Source organism: Neodiprion pinetum, chromosome 4, assembly GCF_021155775.2.
Source record: "Neodiprion pinetum isolate iyNeoPine1 chromosome 4, iyNeoPine1.2, whole genome shotgun sequence".
NCBI classification, from domain to species: Eukaryota; Metazoa; Arthropoda; class Insecta; order Hymenoptera; family Diprionidae; genus Neodiprion; species Neodiprion pinetum.
Genome location: NC_060235.2, coordinates 39215757 through 39241778, shown reverse-complemented (window position 1 = coordinate 39241778; position 26022 = coordinate 39215757). Strand labels below are relative to the sequence as shown.

The window sequence follows — 26022 nt, the reverse complement described above, 5'->3', positions numbered from 1 at the left end:
AAAATTAGTCTCTCTTATCATCCGGCACGCCTCGGAGACCCATCTTTTCGACGAGCCGTAAAAATGCGAATAGAAAGTTGTTGGCCAAGTTTTGGACCGCTCCCGCGGGACGCCACGCGCCTGGACCTCTGAAAAAAGTACGAAGGGAGACGAGGAGGAGAGGGAGGAGAGAGCCAACAAAGTGGAGAGGAGAAACGAGGAGGGGAGAGTATCTTTGTATGCAAATCTCGCACTTGAAACTTCCGGGGATCTTCTACAGCTTCTTCGCCCCGTATCAGTTGACGAATTCCTTAACGGTAATTTTATTCCTAAACTTTGACTATCGGCGAGCGAGGTATCCTTTCGTGCAGTGACGATGATATTTAGTCCCGCGGCCACGTCAATTTTACCCAGCAATCTACAAGACGTTGGAAAATATTCCCACGTACTTCAAGTTTTTCAAAATTCTTCAAAGAAACCAAATCTTCGCTAATACCTCGGACGATTTGCACGATCGAACATTCAATTTTTCAAATAAAATCTGAATTTCAGATAATTTTATAGTATCAACGTTCAAACAGCTGGTGGCAGCGGTGGGATAGCGGATTTCCGATCAACGTGAAATTTTACACACATACAACGCAATAAGGTAGCGTGATACAAGTTTTCTTCTACCTGATAGGATTTTATTTATTTAACAATTACCTGTAAATATTTATTCGAATAAGGTCGAAAAATTCTGTTTTTTTTTTACTTGTCACGAGCCAATATATCCGTATACCTTATCTGGGAACTCACAGAATGCAATAAATCTTGAAACGAATAATGTAGGAAAATGAGTGACAACTTTTTTTCTAATTGTAAAATCAGCAGGACGAAAGTCGCGAAAGTTAAGATTGCAAAGCACTAAAGAAAAATTATTGAACGGCCGATAACGTCAGACAACCGAATGATCCGATAATCGATAAAATCAATGAAAGTGATTTTTTTTTTTTTTTGATTTCTCTACCCTCGAACATTCCAGAAACGGGTTTGCGTCTTGGCTAAGTGTCGGTAAGGTCTCGGTACAGGAACCTGTAACCAAAATCATTCGATTTACTCCGAGATCCGGGACTTGCGTCTCACTGCGTCTGAAAACCTTTTCGGTGCCTTTTACCGACCGGATTTTCCTGACCCGTTGACCGAGATCGTGGGTTGAGCTGCGGAAATCTGGCCTCGGCTTCGCGGCGCGTGCAGCGATATTGTAAACCAGGATGGGCAGGCAACTGTGGGCAGCTTCGCGGAGCGGAAGGGTGTATTTTAACCCCATCATTAGGAGGGTGGCGGGATCCACCCTTGTTCGGAGCCTGCGTCAAGGGACGCGGCTTCGACAACTGTTGCCCGGCGTAGGTTCAGACCTTCCATCACCCCGTGGGAAACTTCGTTGCCCCCCCCCCCGGCCGTGTAATAACGTGTAACACACATTATGTACCTGCAAGGCGATCCGGCTTGACCGATAATCCCCCATTCATGAACGCGGAGAGAGCAGCAGCTGTTCGCTAGGTAGGGAACGTGTTCATTTTCTGCCTTTTCTTTTTTCAAAATACTTTTTCTCTTCGGTCAAGTGTTTAGACGCTATAAATTGAACGGAATTTTTTTTTAGCTCGAATTATGAATAACAAATAAATATACGTCTTCAATAGCAATTATTAAGGCGAGTATCTAGTTACAGATTCGAATAATTCATTTTCGTTTGCAAAAACAGTGAAGGATTCAACTTCTCGTGTTAATTGTTCAGATTTTCAACCGTATAATAATTTGCGGCTAAGAATATCGTTTCGTTCCTTTTTAAAATTGAGAAAGCATTCCGCGAGGAGTGTAAGCGAAATGTTCATCCTGATAAAAAGTGAATTCGAAGCTCCTGAAAATTGTGGATACAACGAATTAACGGCACACCTATAATTAAAGAATAACATATCCGTTTTCTGACTGTCCTGGGTGTTATCGAAACCAGATCGAAATTTTAAATCGATGTAATAATAGAATCGAATGAAATAATCTGGGTCAAAGGGATAATTTACTGTACAGTAGATCGGATTTATCGCGACGGAATAACACGTGTGATGTAAAATAAATATATCAAGTGATTGCGACCGAGCATAAATTCTCCAGTTTTTTATTTCGTACGTGACGCGATGTCTAGATAATAATTATTATTACGTCAGAGATATTATTTATTACGTGTATTTTTCTCTGATAAAAATTGTCACTTATTATAATACCGAATGAGGTACATAATTAATGATCGTTCTGTTGAAAATCATGATTATTCTACTGAAAAAGTGAAAAAGCAAAATAGCAATTTAGACAAAAAAAAAAAAAAGAAAAAAAAATAGTATAAATTTTTGGACATTATCTATAAATCAGTGTAGAATGTAACGTTTAACGGTTTAAAGTCTTCAATATTTATTTCATGGGTGAAAAATAAATAGCCCAAATAAATAAATGAAGCAAGAGCCATCGTCTGTATTGCTGTAGGTAAGTTTTTGCCTGTGAACACAATAAGGACCTGCCGATAGTTATCGCAGTCGTCGTCGAGTGGGCGAAACCTTAAACAAGGAGTCCCAGGGACGGGGGAGGAAAGCACTTAACGGCGGCTCGGCCAGTTGTCCCTTCAAATAACGACCTTACGTATCCGAAGGTTATTCGGTTCGAAGGTGTTCGTTTTCTCCGGATAAAGAGAAGGGGTTGCGACCATCGCCCGTCCCTTTCTTCCGAAAGTTTACCGAAAATACTGCACGTAAGTCGCATGAAAAGGAGCGACGCGACGAGCTTGTCGGGTCTGAATAACGATTGAGAAAGGAGTTAATGCTGCTATTGTTTATTTTTTATCCAATTCGGATCAATTTCGAGGTGGAAAAAGATGCGTATGGTAAAGTAACGCGGAACCGACGAAGAGTTGTAGGAGAATTTTGTCACACGGATGGAGAGTCTGTGAAAGTGACTAAAACTGTCAGCGCTGAGAAAAAGTTCATTTGTTACAGTAGCTAGAAAAATTCGGTAAAACAGGTATCGTTAGAAAAACTGTTTGAATATTTTTGGAATTACAAAAAACGTGGTACGCCTAACCATTTTGCGATCCATTTGTCGATCCTTTTTTGCTAATTGCAACGCAAAATCAGTTTCTGAGGTTTACTCTACTTTTTTAGTTAAACGAGGCTTCAACGTCAATTTATCGTTGCAACGAGCGTTAAATTTTCGCAACAGTTGCAAGAAAATCTAGTAGCAGTGATCGTAACGGGAAAGAATAACAACGAATACTAGACTTTCCGGTAACAGCTAGGAAACTAATTTTTATTTTCTACCTAGATCTATATTTTTCGATTGCGGTAAAAAATGAAAATAGTCAAGGACGAGCGGTAATTGGAACTAAAAATTTCTCCCGGTGAAGGAAAAGGAAAAACGCGAACGAACAAAAAATTAGATAAGAAAAAAAAAGAGGAAATAAAGGCTACGATAACACTCGAGGATCGAGCCTTGGGCGTGTGCCGTCTTCTGATAAGGGTAATCCAATTTTTTGGAATAATATTTGTGTTGGAGATCGTTCCTTCGTCCATTTTATATTATACGGTGGTCCGACGGCTGACTTTCGCCGATAATAGAGCGACGTTTACTCCGAGTTGAACGGATGAAAGGACCGCGTGATGCAAGTTTCACGATTATATCTGTAACGTAGGTTTACGTCAATCCAAAGTCTCGATGATAGATTAAATTTTTCATTCGTTTATTCATTTTTTCTGCGTCACAGGTGAAAAAGATTGATTAGATCGATATGTTATCATTCTTACGCGATGTACACGTATACGTGCAGAATTTCCTGACCATGAAACGTTGAAGAAAAAAGTGAAAATTATGACAGAAAATAAAGAGAAAAATACAAACGCACTCACAGGAAACGCGAAACGAAAATCTGGTAGAACGATTCGTTACGTCAGACTGCTCAATCGATTTTCAAGCTGCATTACGTAGGTACGTACATACATACGTGCATGTGAACCGTGAATAATGCAGGCGGCACTTCTGCTCTTCGTAATACGGCGTGTGCCTCTGAATAGTGCAGTGAATAATTTTGAGGTGTATATTTGTGTGTGTGTGTGTGTGTGAATGTGTAAAATCAAAAATTTATGACGACTTGTCGAAAAGTTACGTGTATATTTTAACAAGCTAGAAAGCATTTAGGTATAGTGTAAAAATACTGTGACAACGCGCAGCAATTAGTATAATGAGGCATTCCACCCCGAACCGACCTACGTGTGCCTCTCGTCGTCGTCCATTTTTTTTTTTTTTTTTATATTCAGGTACTGTGTAAAGCGTGTAAGAAAAAAAAAAAAAACATTTTTCACCGAGTTCTAGGTTTTCAGGACCGTAGATTTGATTTTTACTATTTCCAACAACGCAAAAAGCCTATTTTCGAATTAACGGTACCGATCGATCAGCTTCTTTTTCGCATAAATTCTTTGTTCGAAGAACGTGAGTCTTTAGACGAAACGAGAAAGTAAAAAGTCTGACAAAATTGATGAGACGTAAACTTGTATTTTTTTAATTTATATTTTATTCGATTATACTCAGTTTTCGATTAATTGTTTTACTTCCAGCTTCTGAACCGAAGGCTTGCCCGCTTGTGTCTTGGTTTCGAAATTTTCCATTTTCCAAAAAAAACTCCGTGAGAAACATTTGAGGCCAATCGATCGTGGTTACATGTTTTTCGAAGCATTAAAATTCAAACCCGTGGTCTAAAAAATCCAAAACTCGACGAAAGACGTTTCATTTTGTACACTGTGCACCACAATTAGGAATAGTGAAAAAAAAAAAAAAAAACATCGCGCCAATGCCGAGGATCGTCCGTAGATCGGTTCACGGTGAAATGCTTGAATATGATGATACATACAATCTAAGTACATTGAACAGCACAAGTTTAACCGTACAGATACGGCAGTCGAAAAAAGCTGGGCGAAAAGAAGTAAAAAAAAAAAAAAAAAAAAAAAGAGGAGAGAAAATACGACTATAATAAATTCGTAAAACGAGGTTAAGTTAATATTACATCCCAGGGGAGTAATTCCTGCGGCTGGAGTAGGGAGTTTAGGAGATACTCCGAGAGGGATTAAAAGTCTTCTTATTCGACTTAATCCCCCTCCCTTCCCGCCGTCGTCATTTTTAATTTTTTTTTTTTTCTTTTTATTTTCGTCCGTTTTTTTTTCTACCTTTTTTTAATTTTTTTTTTTCCCCCTCCCAGCTTTCCTCCGCAACCCAAATACCCGAGGGCGTATGGTAAAATTCGTTGGCTTTTTAAAGTTCTCACGACGCTGACACGACAACGACATATATACATACATGTATATACAATTTTGCATGTCTTCTTGCATGTATTATACATATATACATATATATATATATATATATATATATATACACAAACTGCAGAACGGTGGTGCAGAGTATGAAATTTTTACGTTCAGTTCTCTCAACGCCTTTCATTCTCTCGTTCACTTTACTTTTTTCTCTACCATTTTCTCCCAACCTTCTTTCTCTCCTCTCGCTTCTCAACGACACGACGACTCTAAGCGCTGAGGAGATGTAAGGAACGGACATATTTGAAAGGTGTACCGGCGAACTGTAGGTGAGGTACTTTTTTAAGAACCGGCCGAGTATATCAAATGAGTATTTTAATAACGCAATACTCTCTTTGATGTATACACGCGTGCGTAATTATATTTGTGTACATATACACACACGTAATATTACAATCGGTTGCTGCACGAAATGTGTGGAAAAAAAGAAAAATGCCACCTTCGTCGAACGAATTTCGTGAAATTAAAAGCTGTCGAATTCAGCAGTTCGATGAAGAGCCAAAATATGAAAGAGAGAAAATAAGAAAAAAAAAAAACATCTAAAAGTGTTCTACATTATTTACCGTTCAGCCGGAAAATGTAGTTCAGAGTATAAAATGAAGGTTGGTTGTTGTTTTTTTTTTTTGTTTTTTCTCATTTTCTATCTGTAACCAAAATTCTAACACATCACACCATTCCTATTTTTTTTTTCGTTTCTTTATTCTCGATCGTAGTACGTTCTTTTTTCTTATTTTTTTTTCAATCTATATCGCGTCAATTCGATACCGATGTAAAAGAAACTGACATCAGGGTCTTGTTTGAGTACAAAAAATAAACGATAAAATTTTTTTTTTTTTTCGTTCCACAACGTAGGAAAAACTGAAGAAATTAGTTTTACCGCACACACGAGCGAGCAGAAGATGTGTTGGCAAATTTTCTTGCAACGCCTGTGATATCAATAGCGTTATTCAAACGTTACCCGTTTTAACGGAAGTTAAAAACGGTTTTCAGAAGTGATTCAACAACAACCATCGGCGTGTCCCGTTCTAGTCGGTGCGAACACAAAACCCCCGATTCCATAATCTTGTCGAGTAAAGCTGTTCGAGCAACACAAGGCTTCCCACTACTTGATCCTATTTAACGAATACGTAATATAAGCCCCACCCACCCTTTTCCTCGCAGTGCTTTCACCTTTCCGTATAAACAAGTCGGCGGCGTGCCTGTTTCGAGGCAAGGCAAAGGTGTACAAACTCGCCCGCCCTAATCCGCGGTGCTAAGCGGAAGTGGTTGTACAGCTAGTGCCTTAACCGTTAGCGATTGGAAATTGTGACGAAATCCTAGAGTATAAGCGAAGTGGAAAACACTTTGCAGAACACGCGGGATTACCCGAGGATTACCGCTCTTCCGGTTCCGGGGATCGGGGACTCGACGAATTATACTGACGAGCAATTTTCCCTTAGCGAACCCTGTTTTATCGCTTATATCGCTTACGGTGTAAATAATAATACTGCCAAACTGTTTCGCGTCAGGATAATTCTCGCTCAAGTCGAGAGAGTTTCATGAACTTTTACCATCGGATTTGTATCGTCGATTTTTAATTTTTTTTTTTTTTTTGTAAGCCCAGGTTATACCCCGGTGAAAATTTCTGATATTGCAAATTTTTACGGAAATTAGAACATTTCGTAGTATTTCGCACAAAATTGTAAGTGTGCACAGTTTTTTTTTTTGCAAAGAATTGTTAATTTTCGTTAATAATTGTAGTATCTTGTCGATTTTTTTTATTGAATAAATACAAATCTTCACGAAAATCGACAAGTTTTTACGAGAAACTATGAATGTATTTGCAATTTTTTTTGTACAAGACTGTACGAGATGGCTCGATTTCTTTAAAAATTCCGAGTTAATCGTAAAAATCATTTTCACCAAGGTAGGTTAGGTTAGGTTAGGTTAGGCAATATATAATCGCTCAACTTATAACTCCGGAATGCGTACAAAGGAACTTTCGTTTTTTGCACCGATCGATCGGGAACGTAATCAAGTATGAAAAATCAGTTTATAAATTAACCTTGCGTTTCAGCAAGGGGGAGAGGAAATGTTTCGTCGATATGGAAATCTCTTATTGTTAGATAGGTACGGGATAGGATCGTTTTTTTTTTCGTTACTGCAATACTCTCGTTATTCAATTAAAAAAATAGATATAGACAAGGGCTTTAGGCGTTGTGTTCGATATGTTTGAAGACGTTTGATAAGGCGCTAATTATCCGGGGGCAACATCGTCCAGGTCAATAATAATCGCTTCATCCAGTCAATGGAGACGAGGCGCATAGTACCGGGGTTTTTTACTCCATTCCCTCGGTCGATGCGTGCAGGTTCATTAATAACGCTGCAGGCAAGAAACCGGCAGGATTGGTTGGCCATTGTTGTTGTTATTATTTGCAGACCCGCCGTGACGATGAGAGGACAATATTCGAAGAAATCGAGAGAAGAGTCGATGCGAGAGGGTGGGAAAAAAGTTTTACAAATCGAAAGTTGAGAAGCACAGTCTTATTTTACCTTTCGGAAGATCGCTCAAACTGATTTCACCAATCGTTTATCAAATTTCTCCCATTTCCGATCGGAGGAAAACGGGGAAGACAGTGAGATGGAGAAAAAAATACTAACAATCGGATGTGGAAGGAATGCGAGGAGACGGGGATCGAATTGAGGATCGAGAAAAGCTGGAGGGACGTGAGTTGAAATTCGTAGTCGCGTTAGAGGCCGGATCGACGCTTTTGAGAAAAACCATGTTTAAGTAAATTCCTCGATACGGCGAAAAAAAGAAGAAGAAACAGTAAATAAGACAAATAAATGAAAACGTTGAGAGAAAGTCGATCCCGGCTCTCTTCGATACAATTTTCCATACATTCTCGTCCCGGGAATAAAGATTGCGGGCCTCAATCCGCTGACTATTTTCCAGGGACGATTTACGGTCAAGGGTTGAACTTTCCTTGCTTTTCATTTTATTCGGTTCACTGCAGGCGGTGGAAAATTAGTAAGAACAATTGGAAATCGTTTAAATGGTTGGATACGAAAAAAGAACGTTTATTTTAGAAAAAGGAATTTATGGATATCCGTGTCTGAGCAGGATGTTAATAATTTGTAGAAAGGTAATTATCGGAAGCTTGAAATAAAATTCTGAACATTCGTCAGAGACGTGTGAAAAAACGTCAGCTGATAAATCTCGTTATTGCATAAACGTAAAACAATAATTTGCGATTTTCCACCGTGGTTCAGTTGATTTTTCACTTTTATACATTTCTTTGAATTTACGAAGTATCGTGATAAAATTTTTCTTCTGGTGCTTTCATCGATCGTAACATCAATTTACGTCACTACGAAGACCCAAACTTGTAATATCGGGTCTCCAGTTGCTGTTTGAGAAGCGTATCTGACGACTTTTTCACTATCAATTCAATCTCATAAAATAGATATAATTTAATACAAACTTTTAATTTATGAGAATAAGATTCCCGGATGATACATCGTTGTGTTACGGATCGTGATCTTTGGGTCGAATACAAATGTCAGGAAAGAAGTAATAATCGAATTGCTGGAACGTGTTTCTTCGCAATTTCAAAAATATGTAAATAAAAGTGAAAAATTGAACGATCGCGATCTTGCACAAAACGTATAACGCTCATCTTTTTACAGCATCTTTCTCATGACGTAGACAAACTTTTTAGAGCATTCCACGGCGGAAAATCGCAACTAATTTCTTCCAAAACACGCTAACGTATATGTAATACATATATAGATGCATAAATCGTTTCGCCATCAAACAATCATTTTTTCAACGACGTTTAGCCGCATCTATTTCGCATCCCCGCTCGGAAGATAAGCGAATTTACTTTCTCCCCACATAAGAAGCCCCTTGTCCGGGGTTAAATATGCATGGATGCCCCGTTGAGCGTAGGCGAAGTTAGGCTTCAGAGCCAATCGCGCCCCGAGGCCTCCCCGAATCACAAGGGTGGATTTTGGGGGCGGCTGCAAGACTCGCTCGTGTTTGTACAGGTACCTAAAGCCGAGATCCTCGCTTCGGGATTCGCCGGGATAGGTACAACGATCCTGTCAAATGCAGGTGAGAGACGGGACGCGGCCTGCCGAATTTCCGAACCGTGTGAACGCCCGTTCCTGCTACATGACGCTTAGGGGTTGGTTAAAGGACAGTCAACCGTGAAGAAGCTCGGGGTCGTCCAGTTACAGGATGCGTAAACCGTCCGAGAAAAAGTCCGTCGAGATGAAAATTATTCGGATAAAGTTTTCATGAGAAAATGATTTTCTGAAATTCGGCAAACCGTATAAAAGCGAGTTGATACGCATGTTTTGGAAACTCGACTCCTACGAATTAGTCATTCAAAAATGGTAACATTGTGATTTTTGTTGATTTTGAATTGCATGTTGTCGGAAACCCCTTTGAGAGAAAAACCTCGTCGTAATTACTTATTCTCTGAAAATATCAGACCGAAATTTTCCTAAATCAAAGCGTTCTCTGAAAAAATAAAATAAATTAGAAAACATATCTTGTAATCGGAGTTTTTTCAAAATCGAAATTTCCCGAAATACGATCTCATGAGGTTAAAAATTTACCGTAACGTATTGTTTTTAACAATAAATTTATCAAGAAAAAAAAAAAAAAAAAAAAAAAAAAAACACCGCCAAGTACTTTGCGACTTCAGGATCATCCGAAATTTATTTAACACTGACATACTCGTATTTCACGAATTCAACACCAACCTTGCATCGTGTGATTTATTTTCATCGATACCTCGTCGTAAATATTCCAATCAAAATTCCATCTTTAAAGATTAAAAATTACAGTAAAAATCTCAACTCGAGCGATAAATTTTGGATAAAGGAAAAAAGTAAAAAAACAAATACGCATAATCCAGCTGGACTTTGACTCCCGGTTAATTTCCACTCGCGACAGTAACAGAGACCGGGAGACGAACCCTCGGGATTTCGCGTGATACGGCGTCGAATCTAGGCGCGAGTAACGCCTGCGGGAGGAATAACGCGAGGCAATATTCAAAAGCTGTGCAAGCACAGCGCATAGCGGGCAGAAGCGAGCGAAGGAGAACGGCTCGACGAATGCGGAGTCGAGTAAATGGTTCGCCATAAGCTATGAGTGTAAGCGGCCAGAGAGTTGGCTGCGGGGGTTGATGGGTGGCGGACACATTTTTAATTAAGACAGTTTCGAGGCGTAATTAATTTTACGTCGGGCGCTAGAGCTAACGACCCGCCGCTCTGCCACCGTCACGACCGCGACTCGCGGAGTCTCTCCCTTTCCCTCGACCCTTCCACCCCCCCCCCCCCCCCCCTCCCTCCCGCCCCGTCCAACCCTCCTCGTCCTTGTTTTCCAACCCCTCGAAAAACCAGGACCCACGTACAGAGGCCGACGCGGCGTCTTCGAGCTTTCCTCGGAGCTTGCACGTGCCTTTGACGACGTTTTCAACCCCCTCCCCCGGACCTTTTTCATGCCCGTTTCTTCCCACTCTCGTCGAAACGTCGAGTTTTAAATAATTTAATAACGCCCCCTCTTGACTCGTGACTTTCTCTTTCTCTTTCTCTTTCTTTTTATTTTTCTGTATTTACCCCCTATTCCGGACTCCAGATCGAGGAGGAGAACCAGCGAGTAAGGTCGACCTGGAGTTGCTTGTGCTCTCGCGATTATCTTTGCCCGATCCCTGATCACGTTCACTGCTTATCCAACCCGACCTCCCCCCCCCCCCCCCCCCCCCCCCCCCCTCCCCCGTGATCCAGAATCGTAACTTTGCCCCTTCGGCTGCAGGCGATACGCGTTCCAGCTCCGATCGTTTCTCGATTTGCGATACCGACGGTCGATAAAACAGTTCGAAACTTGTTCGGAGAGACCTTTACCAAGTAGTCTGATCTCGAGAGGTTCGATGGTTCGGACAGTCTGACTCGAGTTTTGGGAAAAGCGAAGAATAAAAGGTTCGAAAAATCTACGGAACAGCGTCGTTCTGTCATTTTAAAAAGCTGAAAAGTAAATTTCATCAAACACGGAATGTCTGGGTGAAAATTTTCCACCGATCTCACAAGGTTCACGGTCGAAATTAATCCCTGTGCAAATTATTTTTCACACCCTTGCGCGGGATAAAATATGACAGACACGACAAGCGACCTCCAGATGTGAGCTTTTACCTTACGTGGCTGGGTAAATTGGTCGAAACGTGCCTCGTCGTAGGAGCAGTAGAAAGTTTCAGGGTGGCAGGTCCGGGTAATTAGCTATATAACATATATCCTTCACATGTGGGAGAAATTAGTTTTCACCGAACACCTGCATACCGGTTACCGTCGGTTTAGTTCGACAAATTTCACCCGGAGGTTCGTTTGTTTAGCTTGATGAAATTTCTGTCTCAGTTTTCAACAGTTTTTCCCTCCTCCTCCCCCCCTCAGGCACACACGTCCATCCATCCATCCATCCATCCATCCATCCATCCATCAATCGTACAACCCCCGCTAAAAAGTTTACACCGTACAATCCGGGGCAATTATTTTCCCTGATTCCTTCGCGGTTTTTTCACGCACACGTTGACACAACCATGCAGAGAAATTTGAAGAATCGATCCACCGCGCCTGCATTGTACGTCGATGCAAATCGCATTTTCACCTCTGTTTTCAATAACACGTATGTTTTTTTTTTTCTTTTTTCTCTTTGGTGTCGTTTACGTCAGCTAAAGTCGGTCCGATTGATCCACAGGCTGAAAACCAATCAGCTGAGTTGAGAGAAAAGAAAAAACAAAAAAAAAAAAAGAAAACCAGCTTCAATTTTCCCTCCGTATAACCGAGTTATGGAGAGAAAAGAAAAGGAAAACGACTGTACAGACTGGTAAACAAAGTAAACAACTGTTCGCAAACTACGAGCAGACACTTCGCGGTCCAAAGTATTGCAGATAAGTACAGAAAGTTTCGAAGATGTGGATAAAGCCTCAAGTTCTACCGTACAGCAGCCACTTTTGCTCGTTGCGGACCCGCAGCGGTATAAGCTGCGACTGACTGAAACTGAAACTACAAGTCCAACTGCAGTAACTGTTAACCAATCATGCGACGACTTCGAGGTGAAGTTTATACGCCACGATTCAATGGCGAGACTGGAAACGTTCCTCATCGTCTCCGTTCTGTTGTTCACTTCCCTGTTGCGGAGTGAAGCTATAACTGCACAATAGTTTATAACAAGACTTGTTTCCAGGGTTGAGGGTGTACGGTTGATGCACGACGTGCGAACTGTTCGGGACTCCCAAGTTTACAACCCGTTAAAGAAGACTGTCACGATTAACCGGAAGCGAATACGACAGTCGAGTCGCATTGTCTGTCGGGTCTTTGGTCGGCCGATAAAACGTCGGAACGGTTCTTCGTTCTTCGACCCTCGTAGTGACCGGGCGATGGTACGAGGATGAGGAATTGGTGACGAGGAGCAGCACTTTTGGACCGATCCTCTTGGAAAAAGGGTGAAGTCGAAACGTCGAACGAGAACGAATAACAGCGTCGTATGATATTGGGAATGAAAAAGGTCGCGGGAGGGAAAACGGAGGTGGAATTTTCATTCGGGAAAACTTGGCAACGGATGTCTTGTTCGAAATGCGACATAACGAACCCGCCACAGTTCGCCCGGGTCTCGGATGCCTGCGTGGTTTTGACTCGCATTGAACAAACACCGGGGGCTCCACTCAGCGCGTCGAGCACTTTGGCAAACTTTTATACACGTCTCACCCAGCCATCTTGAAACCCGTCATCCCGCAGGATGGGGTCGAAAAATCCTCTCCGTTGCCCGGGGTTCGCAAGAGTTGCAGTCGAGTTGAACGGCGGACGTGGTCGACGACGTTTTATCGCGATATAACAATCGCCAGGGTTACTGCCGTTTCTCCCCTCCGCCAACCCTTCGTGGAGGAAAATTGGGTCGAGGAATATCGACGCTGTCGAGTTACGACCGGGAGAAAATCGACATTGGTGATCAATTATTCCGGGAAGAACCTTCCGCCGTGCTTCGACTGATTACGGGAGACACGTTACAGAAGTCGGGATCATGATCATTGTTACGACCAGGATTACCTTGGAAGTGGTGAGGTGGTCAGGATCTTCCGAGTCACTTCTCATTCACTAGCTTCCGTGAAACATGCACCAAGGTCACAAACAAACAACAACAACAGACGTGCCAAGAAGCTGTGCTTAGTGTACGTTATGAAGAAACTAGGGTCCAGATTATAGGTTTATTTTTAAACGTACCATGACGATACCGCGACGTGCTTTCGCCCCGAGTTCAGACTGGATACTGAACTCCGTACAGCCAGAGCACCGAGACAACGGATCAAACAAACGTGAGCTGCGCGTGATGAGCTGGCAATTTTCTGTCTCATCGTTTGCCAGTTTACGATTGTCTCGATTTCGATCGGAAGTCGAAGCAACCGAAGGTGCTCAACGTTCGTCGTGAGGTATCGGTCTAACGGTCCTACCTCGGTAGACTAATTCACCTCAGTGTTTCGCTTTGGAATTTTGGATGAAAGCCGAGGGAAAAGTTTTAATTGAACGGATACAGGCGGGGTGAAAAGCAGAGCCGGCTCTTTTTGGTTATGAAGACAAGTTTGAAACTACAGTTTATCATTAGCCCATGTCGATCCTTGAACAACTCGTCTTAATTGTTGGAAATATCTCTTTTTCAATAGATCCAACAACTGAGACATTTCACTGCGGCTTCTCGTGCTCAATCGCATACCCTCCTCGACTCGTCGCTTGATTCGACTTCCATCGCAACTTGTCTATCATCACTATCCAAACTCTGATCTACCGTTCCGAGCGACTCGACGAACTCGTTGTCGGTAGTTCCGATCGGTTCGTAACTTTTCCCAGAACCAGACCAGCGATCGACATCAGGTATCGCAAGGTCAGTGACAGTTCCGGACGAGCCTAAATTCGGGAGGTGAAACGAGGCTGTGGTTTTTGTCGAAACCCAGCCACCTCTGATGAGAAGGGTAAAGTTCAAAGCGTGAATTTGACGAGTCGGATCTTGAGGGGGAAAACGGTGCGATCAGATCCGGAAGGGCTTTCTGACCATCCCAGCGAACGATGATTCTTCAGGGGTGTGATTAGGCATGCAACGTGGGGCTTCGGGCGGATTTTTCCTCGTCGAAGACGAGTCCTCTTTTCGGAACTCCGACGCCGGGAGCCTCGAGGGACGCTTAGGGAATCCACCCTCGTATGGAGTCCGGTTCCTGGAGGGAAGGATGATCGCGACCCCCGAAGGGGTTACCTTGCCGGGATAACTTGGCTCTTTTCCTCTTGTTCTCCCCGCCGAATCCCCGGGAGACAATTCGGTTATCCGGACGTCCGTCGGGTGCGGAGGCTTCGGGTCAACTTACTCGAGTCGACTTTCTCGACCGACTGTACGAGTCCGCATCTCGGCGTCATCGGACAGGTAACAGCTCGCACCTGCCCGGCCCCGAAAAGGGACTCGAGGTCCATTCAGCCTCCTTTCTTTCCGCGCTCTCCGCTCCCTCGGGAAAAGGGGATGCGGGACGGTATCTGGAGGAATCTGTCTGGCCATCCCCTCGACGTCTTGTATCCTAGTGCTTGGGCGCACAATGGACGTCACGTTGCTTCCACGAGAGTTTTGGAACGGGCGAGTAACGTTCGATGGTCTTGATTTTTGGGCCAGTGTTAATTTCCGGTTCTGTACAATCCTGCGGATTCGAATAATAAAATGAGGGATTCCCTGAGTTCGGGGAAAACATCTGGTGGTCGGATTTTGTATCGGTGATGAGTTACGCGAAATTCACCGAGCTGGAACGATTCCACGTTTCTAATATATCGGTAAAGTTCGAATTATCAGAGTGGAAACGTTATTTCTTTGTCCAATTCGTAGATCCAAATCTGCGGCAGAGTTCTCCTTGGTGAAAAAACGATTTCAGAATTATCGAGAAGTGAAAAGAAAAAAAGTTGGATGCACAAAAAAAAATCGTTACATACATACATTATACATCGCATAGAATTCGGAGAAAGAACGTGAAGCTATTATTAATACAGGTTCGGGTAAAAAGCGAAGTTCTGTTTTCGAATTGCCTGCCACGCCCGGAACGGTTGGGTACAAAGCAGCACCGGCACCAGGGGATTATGATACTTGGTATGCCGGGGTCTCGTGCCTTATGATATTTCGCATTAATATTCCGTAGAGATATTCGGCCGGAGTCGCGGAGAGAAGAGGCAAGATCATCGCCGCTCCGAGTCGCGATGCAGTCAGACGTAAAGCGTTGTCCGTGTGTTTAAAATCACTCCCCGATGAAACTTGTTCCCCCGTATCGTCGGAAGTAACGAGTCCAAAAGTTACGATGGTTTCTTTGTGTATTTTGACGACGTAAAAAAAGAGAATATAGGCATAGAATCGACAGTATGAGCCCGAATCAGAGGTATACGTATGAGGGTGCTCTTTGTTTTCGACCTTTTCGAATTTTGACTCGGCCGCCACTCGGATTGCTTCCAAATAAACGAACGAAGATCCCTTTCGAATCAGAGATCTCTGCGGCAGCCCTCGCGCAAGGGCTGTGAAGTTTGCCGTTTAAAATATACGCGCGTTTTTAACACAGTCTCAGCGTATATTTCGTCGCGGAGTCGGTTGTTTGAAAAAAAATTTGCTACCGTGAGAAACCAGCGAGCATTGATTCCGATATTCGATGCAAAATATCAGCATCGTCCGTCGAGCATTCCGTGTCGGCTGTACCCAATTAGAATTTGACTCTTTTGCGAGTTTAACGTCGGTGAACGATTGACGTGAAACCCTCCGTCGACGAGGCTGATATTTTTATCAAACGGCAGCATCGGTGCCGATTGATTTCTCACACTTACAGATTACTCGCAAACAGTCGGTCCCGCGGTAAAACACACGTGTACTAAAAGTCGAGTAAAAATGTGGACACAATTTAAATGACAAACTTCACATACTTTGCGAGAAGATTTTTCGGGGTTGAAACGGATGCCTGTGCTTTCGATCAGATTTCTATTTACTTATTCGTCACAAATCCGGACGGGTTATCGTTAAAAAATCGGTTAAATCGAAACTAACGACAAATACCGCCCCAACACGCATATTACGTCTACTCTTCCTCCTCGCATTCTTTCCTCCTTATTTTTTTCCCTCGAGGAATATCTCCGGCCGTCTTCAACCGCGGTCCAAGAATAAATTGAATCAACCGACGTCGAGCACCGCTCTGCACACGACCAAAATTTGACAGTCAGCTGGCATCGAGGCGGGCTTATTGTGCTCGTCGGCCAAGAATGCGCCTTCAGATATATCATGTTCTTAGGGACCGGATTCGTAACGACGCGTTACAAAGGCACTGCAATTGCTGTGGGCGAGTCACGATCACGCACACCGAGTACATATTCACGTATGTGTGTGTGTGTGTGTGTGTGTGTTGAAATGTAAGCGGTCACTTGGTATTGTCTATGCTCGGAGAATAATGGAGTAATCTCTTGTGGCGAAGCGCGGTATGTCCGCCCTCCCCCTCCTCACCCCAGCTTTCACCCACGGTCCTCTCTCCCTCTCTCTTTCTCTGTCGTTTTTCTTTTTATTTTATTTTATTTTTTTTCTCTCTCTCCTTCTTCTTCTCCTTCTCTTCTCTGTCTACGCCACCCACGAATACCGATAGGTATTTATGTACGTTCACGCTCGCGCCTCTGATCCCGACGGCTAATGAAACCTGAACCGATCCCTCTATACGTTCACAATACAATATCACGAGTGAAAATCCGTAGTTCTCAACGTGATCAAAGGCTCTCTGTGATATATCGTTATATGAGTGAAACCGCGAGGATTGTACCGAGTACGAACCGCTGTTTTATTATTCGGCGTAAATACCGATCGAAGCTTGCGGTTAGCTCTACTCAAAATTTTCAAGCGTTGAATAATAGCCATTTTTTTTTTTTTTTTGAAAGAATTCAAGCGTGTAATTTATTAGACAATGTACCGTGTAGATTTGATAAAATTTATAACAAATCACGTGATAAATTACGAAAGCACAAAATTCATATATAGTTCATTGTATAGTTTATTATATAATTTTTGATCTAGTATATCTGTCTATTCGTGCTTTCGTAATTTATTAGGTGATTTATTGTAAATTTTACTGAATACAAAAAATATATCATCTAATAAAGTACACGCTGAATTCCTTCGAAACATTTTACGATTTGATGCATGAACATTTTCAGTTGGAAGCAGCTGTAACAGAATTATACTTACGATTTTGCCTAACGAGAATAGTTTGAACGTTATCAACACGATTCTTTCGATCGTTTAAGATTCTTCGATTTTTCGTTTTAAGCACGGTTATCATCGATTGACTAATCTGTCGGGGTGAAATAAAAACGAGGAAATCTTCTCGTCACCGAACGTGCGTTGTAACATGCGCTATTTTGATTTTTATTTTACTTACGAGAATTCCCGACCCCTGAAGCTGCGTAAACTACGATAACGACGACTCTTGTATATCACGCATAACTAGGTATCCCGGTACAAAGACGTTCACCGTTAATTTCTGATGGGAATATAAAATGTCGGGAGATGACAAGTAAAAGGGTAAAGGAAGCGCGGACGATTTGTAGGGTGAATTTTGACCGCGAGTTTCCAGTGTCAAAGTATATACGGGTTTTAAAAATACATGCGGCACCGTCGGCCGCGAAACCCGTCAGATGTAACTCAGGGGAGGAGAAAGGGAGCGGAAAAAGAGGGATGGAGAGAGAAAGAGAGAGAGAGAGAGAGAGAGAGAGAGAGACTACCGGCGATGAAAAATTCACACCACTCCCATAACTTGCCCGTTGCATTTTTCATAAACGAAAAACTTTTTTCACGGCTTCCGCCTTGCGCTGCGTTCAGCTACAACGTCATAAGACGCTACACGCGTTTCTAAGGTGTGTGTTACATATATAATATATACATATAGGTACGTAACTATATATGTAGTATGTGTGCATACCACGTAGTCTTACTGAAAGATAATATCGGCGAACTCCAGGCGCGTGATTATTTTCGGATGCGTTGATCACTGGGAATAATAATTTTTTTTCAATAAGAGTCAGATTTTTTGTGGATCTGTAACAGTGTTCCTTTTCATCTTGTATCTACCAGCACATACGACCTTTTGTTTTTAGTTGATGAATTTATACTCGAATCCAAGAAAGTAAAATAAAATATTTTTCGGTTGAAACGACCTTACGGAATTAATCGACGTAGGTTTTTATGGCTGAGTCAGTAGCGGAAGGTCGTATCTACCGGTACATACGATCTTTTCCTCTTAATAAAACTGTCGTTCAATTTCAACGTTTCTGACCGTATTTTCATGTTTTGAGTCTGGATAAGATAAAAAATATGTAAATACACGCCCTTTAGCCTTTTTCAAAATCAAAAGGTCGTAAGATGGCGCTAAAGACCTTACGCGATCAGACACGCGAATTATTTTTCCAACCAGTCGAAAATAACGAAATGAATATGAGCAGCGAGTGTTACTTACCTTGAAAAGATTAAAAATTATTCAAATACAGAGACGATTGCCTTTCTCAACGAGTCACAATTGGCCGAGAAGCGTGCAGTCCGAGTGCATAAATTGTGTGAGTGCTCCGCTTATGCGACGCGCTCTACAATGTGTTAATAATAATAGACAGTCCGCGTGCAAGCTCCTCGTTCGTAAAGCTTCTCACGCCCGGCAATTCTGACTAAGATGTCTAAAATGATCGTTGATCTGGTAAACCGCGCGACGATCAGAGCCAGGAATAAACTATTCCGCAAAGTTATTACGCACAGTCTCAGGGGTGACAATTGGCCGCGGTAAGCGCGATTTATGGTTTTCGAATGACGCACTTTGCCCTAATGTTACACGTTGTCTCGCTTAAATAACCGAACAGCGTCGGTATGGTATTGAAAATTTTACGGCAGCTGGACTCGCGGCTATTTTTCAAAACGAAACCCGAGTCCTCCACTTTTCTTATTGCATACAGCTATCCGCAGCTCGATTATCAACGTTGGCCGTAAAAATTTTAAAACAACTTTTACGGACGGGCTCTCTTCACGGCTTGTTAACCGACAATTAAGAGCTGCTTTCCAGCTCTGAAGGAGAAGCAAAACTCTTCACGAGGTCTTGATTCAATTTAAACACAATTATTTCACCGAATCAGACAATTCCCATCGGTATATCATAAGCTGCAAAAGAGTAGGTAGTCCCGTCAAAATTATAGGTCTGGATTAAAAATGTTCGGGACTTGACTGCATTTTTGTTTACAGAGATTCTCGACCCTCGGGAACTCAAATACGAAGTCATCTTTCAGCTGCATAGCCGGCGTTTAGAGAAAATAGGGACATTTGATGTTTTTTGCGTTTACTTCGAAAACTGTTATCGATGGATGATGAATGACTTGACCATCGTGTAGAGCGGAAAATTCTCCATCGAATTGCGTCTTGATATGTCGGAAACGGAGTCGGATAAGCAAATTGATAAAAAAGAAATTCTACTTATCGACATCATCTAGGGAATTTTGGTGAAATAATTTCTTTTTTCTTAATTTGTTAATCTGAATCCGTTTCCAACGTACGAATACATAATTTCGTGTAGAATTTTCTGCTCTACGCGATGGTCAAGTCATTTTTCATTTATCGGTAGCGGTTATTGAAGAAATCGCAAAAAACGTAATCTTTTTCTGTTTTCTCGAAACCCCGGCTCTGCAGTTCAAAAACGACTTCGGATTTGAGTTCCTGCGGGTCGATGATTTTTTTAAACAAAAATGCAGCCACATCCCGAATATTTTCATTTCATACCTATTTTCACCCGCCTTCGCTATCATTCACACATTCCTTGAACCACGACGTCCCTACTTGAATCGATGAACGACAAACGATCCTAACTTCGGGTACATCGAAACCGAACATCCGAAAGCAAGAAACGTGCGATATTCTGAAAAAAAAAAAAAAAAATGAAGAATAAACTGCAATTCACTTTGCGTCGCGTCCAAGGAAATGAACGAATTCGTGTCTCTTGGGGTTCACAGATGTTCCCTAAGTACCCACAAGCTTGAAGTTGGTAACGTTAACTCAACGAAACGTCAGGCGGAAAATCGTTACTTCGCAATACCTGATTGGCTATGAAAATATCAGTGTATTATGGTCATCACTGTTCGTCGAACTTGAATTTCAACGGTGCGAAGTAACGATTTCCCCCAAACATACATTGTTACGGTACATAACGTCACCAACGTCATCCTCATCCCCGAACGGGGTTAAACGATGGTTATCGTAGGCGTGGGTTTGCGATCCAGTGCCCATGGCGATCCAGATAGCGTTCCCACGGAACGAAGGATGCGTGATGACGTCGTCCAGGTCGCCGAGGCAGCTGTAACCCAGCGTGCACCGGGCGTGTAGACATTACCCTGCACAAATGCGCCGGAGGGTGTATATCAAGGTGAACAATCGTCGCACGTACGTAGCAACGGGCGTGGTTCAACGTTGCTACGACTGTCCTCCACCTCCACTCCTCCGGGATAATTGTCTCCGAGAACCGAAACCTTCCTTCCAACGAACGGACAACGTCCCAAAGCAGCTATCGCCGCTACGTCCGGTGGTGGGAACTTCAGATAAGCCGGTAAGTGTCCTCTCCTCGTCTCGCGCTATACTGGAAACTTTCAATTCACGTCCATCCCCCCTAACGTCCAGATAAATTCTATGGATCTGGTCAATCTGCGGTACCATGAAGCTAAGGTTACCAGCCAAACGTGTCGAACTTTTTGGAAACAGAAAAATGCAGTCTGGGTTTATCCTCATAATTCTGTAAAATTATTTCGGGTTCGAGGTGTGTAATGAAATTTTGGTTTTTGGATTCACCTGTCTTATTCGAATGAACATTAGAACGCATTCTGGCTGCTAGCTTCAGCCTCGTCACAGTATTTATATTGATTTTCATCAGCCGTCATATTTTCTTTAAAATATTGCGATAGTTGGACGAACAAGATATATGTTTGTAGATCTTTGGATTTCCGAACTCGAGGATTGTCTGGAACTTCGTAAGCCGTGATGGAACAAAAAATTGAACCAAGATTTTCAAAACTAGACTCATGAAAGATTCATTTCAAAGTTTTGAAACAGTGATTTCTTCCACAACGTTGCCTCTTCTCGATGTGCGATGTACTTGATAATGCGATGAAATTTTTTCATTGGTTATAGATATTACTTAATTCGTGGTTCGTTAAAAATAGAAACGCATATCTAGTATACACTTCATTTCTCATTCGACGTTTTTCTATTTATCTTCAAAGATTTTGATTTATCACGCGCATATATTTTCTATTTAAGAAAACCGACTTGGATTTTATGAAAAGTGAAATTAGTCGGGCGCTTGTTTATTAAAAATAACACGAAATTGGAATTTTTCACATTGGATTTTCTCGAGTTTTGACACTGGAAAAACGAGGCCCGCTACTTTGGGAAATTAATTCCGAAACGACGAGACTTTCGCGTAACGTTTAAATGCGACGAAAATTAATAACGAAAAAATTCCACCATCCGATCTTCCCCTCGTGAAATTATGAAGAAATCTTGTACTCCAGATGCCTCTTTATCTCTTAGGGTAGCTTTTCCCAATTTATTCCAACCGACAATCGGATCATCAAGTGCATATAATCGGGGGTTAAAATTCCGGGGGAAGTTAAAGGGCCGGATGATATCTCGATCCTGGATGCAAGATTCGTCGTATATCCGAGGTCTGGACCGCGTCAGGAATTCCCCAACTTCCGGGAGCATTTCGAATGCAGCATTCGGCGCCCTCGAATTGCGGCCGCATCCCTTGGCTGCCTCATCGATGGCAGGTAGAATCCCGAATGCCTGGAGCCGATTGGCAGGCGCCAGAAAACAACGGAACAAAATCCAAGCCAACCCGGAATTACTCATTGCGCCAAATTATCGCGCTGGATTCTCGCCAAGCATTAACGACCGAATTGAACCGGTCATTTCCGGCGTTTAATTCGGGGATGTCGGAGAGGGTGGAAATGCGGAAGGGTCGCAACGAGGGACGTTTTTATTTATTTATTGTTTTTTTATCAAAATCTCAGCCAAAAATCTGTCTCATAGAATTGCAAGGGTGCAAGTGTGAAAAAAACATGGAATCGTTGAAGAATTCCGACGATTCTATAAATTTTTAGTTCGGTTACCGCTCGGTCCTTAACTATTTTCAATTTTTACCAGAATCAAAAAATATAGTTCCAGGTAGAAAACGAAAATTAGTTTCCTAGCTGTTAACGGAAAGTCTAGTATCCGTTACTATTCTTTCTCGTTACGATGACCGTTGCTATATTTTCTTGCAACTGTTGCGAAAATTTAACGCTCGTGCAACGATAAATTGACGTTAAAGCCTCGTTTAACTAAAAAAGTAGAGTAAACCTCGGAAACTGATTTTGCGTTGCAATAACCAAAAAAGGATCAACGATAGCGCAAAATGTTTACGCGTACCTCGTTGTTCGCAATTCCAACAATATTCAAACAGTTTTTTTTTTCAAGGATAACTGTTTTACTGAATTTTTCTAGTTACTGTAACAAATGAAATATTTCTCAGTCCGGTCCAGTTTTTTCATTTTTGAAAATTCCGTGCAGAGCTGCGATCCTTCGGTTTTCGATCTCTAAAAATTTTCAACCCCCAGAGAATAACTTCGAGCATCGTTATTCCGGAACCGTTGGCTGTAAGGCGTTTTCAACCGAATGTCGGTGCGTTTTTCAGGTATAAATACCGCGGTACGTGATATCAGAGATAGTTTCCGCTGCCGCTGCACCGCTGCGGGGTTCAGGACCCGGGTAAATCTATCAAGGGGATTTATCGTTCTCTGTCGTTGCAATTTCCACCCTGGCAAACGGTAGGTATATACCTGCCTTATATATATATATATATATATATATATATATACCAAAGCGTACGTATGTGCGTCACGTTCGCTACCTGTAATATACGATTAGTGCCTCCCTGTGCATTGTGTCGTCTGTAAAGTAAACCTGCATTACGTTTAAACTTGGGTGTATGTGTGTATAATACGATTAAGGTGTTTCGGAAAAAATAATTTGAGATTCTTCGCCGTGTGGCACTCGCTGAAAACTTTGTTTGGGTTGAAGGAAAAATTCTGTGAAAGAATGGGCGTTACGCGTTACGCGAAAGATCGCGTTCGTATCATTTTTCATTTTTTTTCACATTTTTTTTTTGTATTTCTTAAGAAACACGTTCCAGCACTTGGATTATTATTTCTTTCCTGACGTTTATATTCAACCCAAAGATCACGATCCGTAACGCAACGATGTATCATCCGGGAATCTTATTTCCTTAAATTAAAAGTTCGTATTAAATCATAACTATTTTATGAGATTGAATCAATAACGTAAAAGTCGTCAGATACGCTTTTCGAACATCAACTGGATACTGATATTACAAATTTGGCTCTTCTTTGCGACGTGAATTGATATTACGATTGATGTGAGCGATGAAAAAAAAAAAATAAATAAAATAAAAGAATGTTATTCGCGATATTTTATAAATTTAAAAAAACGTGTAAAAGCGAAAAATCAACCGAGCGTGATCTTCCACGTAAACTTACGATCGCTCATCTTTCGACAGAACCTTTCTTTCGACCTAAACAAACTTCGCAGGGGGTGTCATGGTGGTAAATAGCAAATTATTTCTTTCCAAAACACCCCGATAGTATACAGATGCACAAGTTTTCAAAAATTTCTTCACACATATTATTTACCTCGACAGTCTTTCGTTTTCATACTCTGATAATTATCCCGCCAACGCTGTATCAATCATATACTCTCTGTAATCCGCCAAATTGGTTATACATATGTATATAAAGGTCTGCCGAAAATCAATTCAGCGCTTTCCGTTCAAAATCGCGTTATGCACTGTTCGAATTATCCATGCATGTATTATTACACGCAAAGTAATTTCAGATTTACGTACGTACACGTACGCGGTGATCGCGAAATGTAGTTCAGTATGCGACGCGATCCATCAATCAGGAAAGAGAGAAACCGTATCAACCGCGTCACAGCTGCTACGCTCTGTCAAAATTTATGGCATAATCTCCGGGTCTTTTCCCGTACGGTCAATATTCACCGTGCGGCGTATCATGTGCGTACATGTTATATTATACAACGTACGAAAGAAATAAGAACGTTGAAAGGCGAACGGAAACTGTTTTTAAAAAAAAGAAAAATACTACGACATGCTGGTTGTTGAAACAAAAAAAAAAAAAAAATATAACAACAATCAACGATCAATTATACACAATAATGTTGCAACGATATGAATGTTTTTGAATTTTTTGAGGGTGAGTCGATTTTTCCAATACATTTTTTTTTTTGGTTGCCTCGGTCGGCGAAAAGTAGGATTTTCACCTCGCGATAACCGCTGCAGTTTAGATTACTTACGTTTTCTTTTTCCCTGTCCGCGTTGTATCACATAGGAAGACAGAAGCCACAAATTCAATTTTACTTTTAACTTTACGTTAATTTTTCTTTTTTTGGTCGTTATGTTTTCGTTCTTTCTTTCTTTCTTTTTTTTTTTTTTTTTTTTTGGGATATATTTTTTTTTTCGCTTTTCTCCTGAGACGAGCGTAACGGTGAAGGGGGGTGTTGGACGTTCACAGACACAGGGATGTTTTCTCTCTTATTTCCTTAATCTCGTTTTCTTTCCTTAAGAAATTTCAAATTATACAGCATAGGGACGTCACAATTGTATGCAGTTATATATATATATATTCGTCATCATCACATACATATATATATATATATATGTATATATGTGCATGCACAGATGTATGTATATACATATAAGCGCAAAGGACAAATCACACAATTATATACACACTCACTATGGTAGATTCGATTTAAACTGCGGGTACAAAAAACTGCAGAACTTGATGCGTTGCACACTACCTGAATATTATAAAACGACGCCTCCGCTTTTCTTTAAAACTTTGTTCAGGATTTTGTTATTCTTTCGCTTTCTTTGCTTTCGTAATTTTCCTTTATCCCCCGGGTGTCTCGGGTTTCCTTTTGATTCGTATTAATTTCGTCGCACAATCGTCGTCTGCGGTTTTAAAAAGCCAATCTTCACTCTTCCTCCTTTCCGAACTACCAGCTGACTCCGAGTCTCTTTACCGCACTCTTGGAATCGGATGATAATTATCCGTGAAAAAATTTATTCAGTACAACGTACAATACATACACTCATATATATATATATAAAACCGACGTACGATTTTGTCGCAGCTGGTCAAGAAGCACGCACAACGTCGTTGAATGTGGGTAAAACAAAAAAAAAAAAAAAAAACAACAACAAAAAAAAAAGAAAGAAACAAAAAAAAACAAATATCACCTTCCGGGACACAACACGCAGGTAAACTTCGAACAGGGACGATCACTCGGAACTCATTATTTTACACACAGGTACGATCTAACCGGCGATAGTAAAGGATCGCTGCTTCCTCACGGGGTTCCGGAAGAGTTTCTCAGCCCCGAGGAAACCTGAGGGATGATTTGACGCACGGAAAGGACGAACTGCCAGGGGTTGGTTTGGTATCGGGCCGAATGCGAGGACTCGGGGGTTGC

At 41.7% G+C, this 26022-nt stretch overlaps 2 protein-coding genes across 8 annotated transcripts in view; both read right to left on the bottom strand.

Moving 5' to 3' along the window:
• LOC124217340 (odorant receptor Or2-like) overlaps positions 1-13642 on the bottom strand; it is a 32040-nt gene extending 18398 nt beyond the window's left edge. Inside the window, exon 1 of the mRNA XM_069135316.1 lies at positions 13629-13642. The gene's annotated coding sequence lies outside the window, so the exon portion shown is untranslated. The remainder of the gene's footprint in view (positions 1-13628) is intronic.
• Positions 1-25703, bottom strand: part of LOC124216896 (uncharacterized) — a 176067-nt gene extending 150364 nt beyond the window's left edge. For 2 of the 7 annotated variants that reach the window (XM_046621973.2, XM_046621972.2), the window contains exons 1-2: positions 25284-25703; positions 24841-25104 (exon numbers count right to left, since the gene is read on the bottom strand). The gene's annotated coding sequence lies outside the window, so the exon portion shown is untranslated. Of the gene's footprint in view, positions 1-13454; positions 13607-24840; positions 25105-25279 lie in introns of those variants that run through there. The other 5 variants (XM_046621976.2, XM_046621974.2, XM_046621978.2 and 2 more) reach the window with 5 other exon arrangements.
• Positions 25704-26022: the final 319 nt, after the last annotated feature.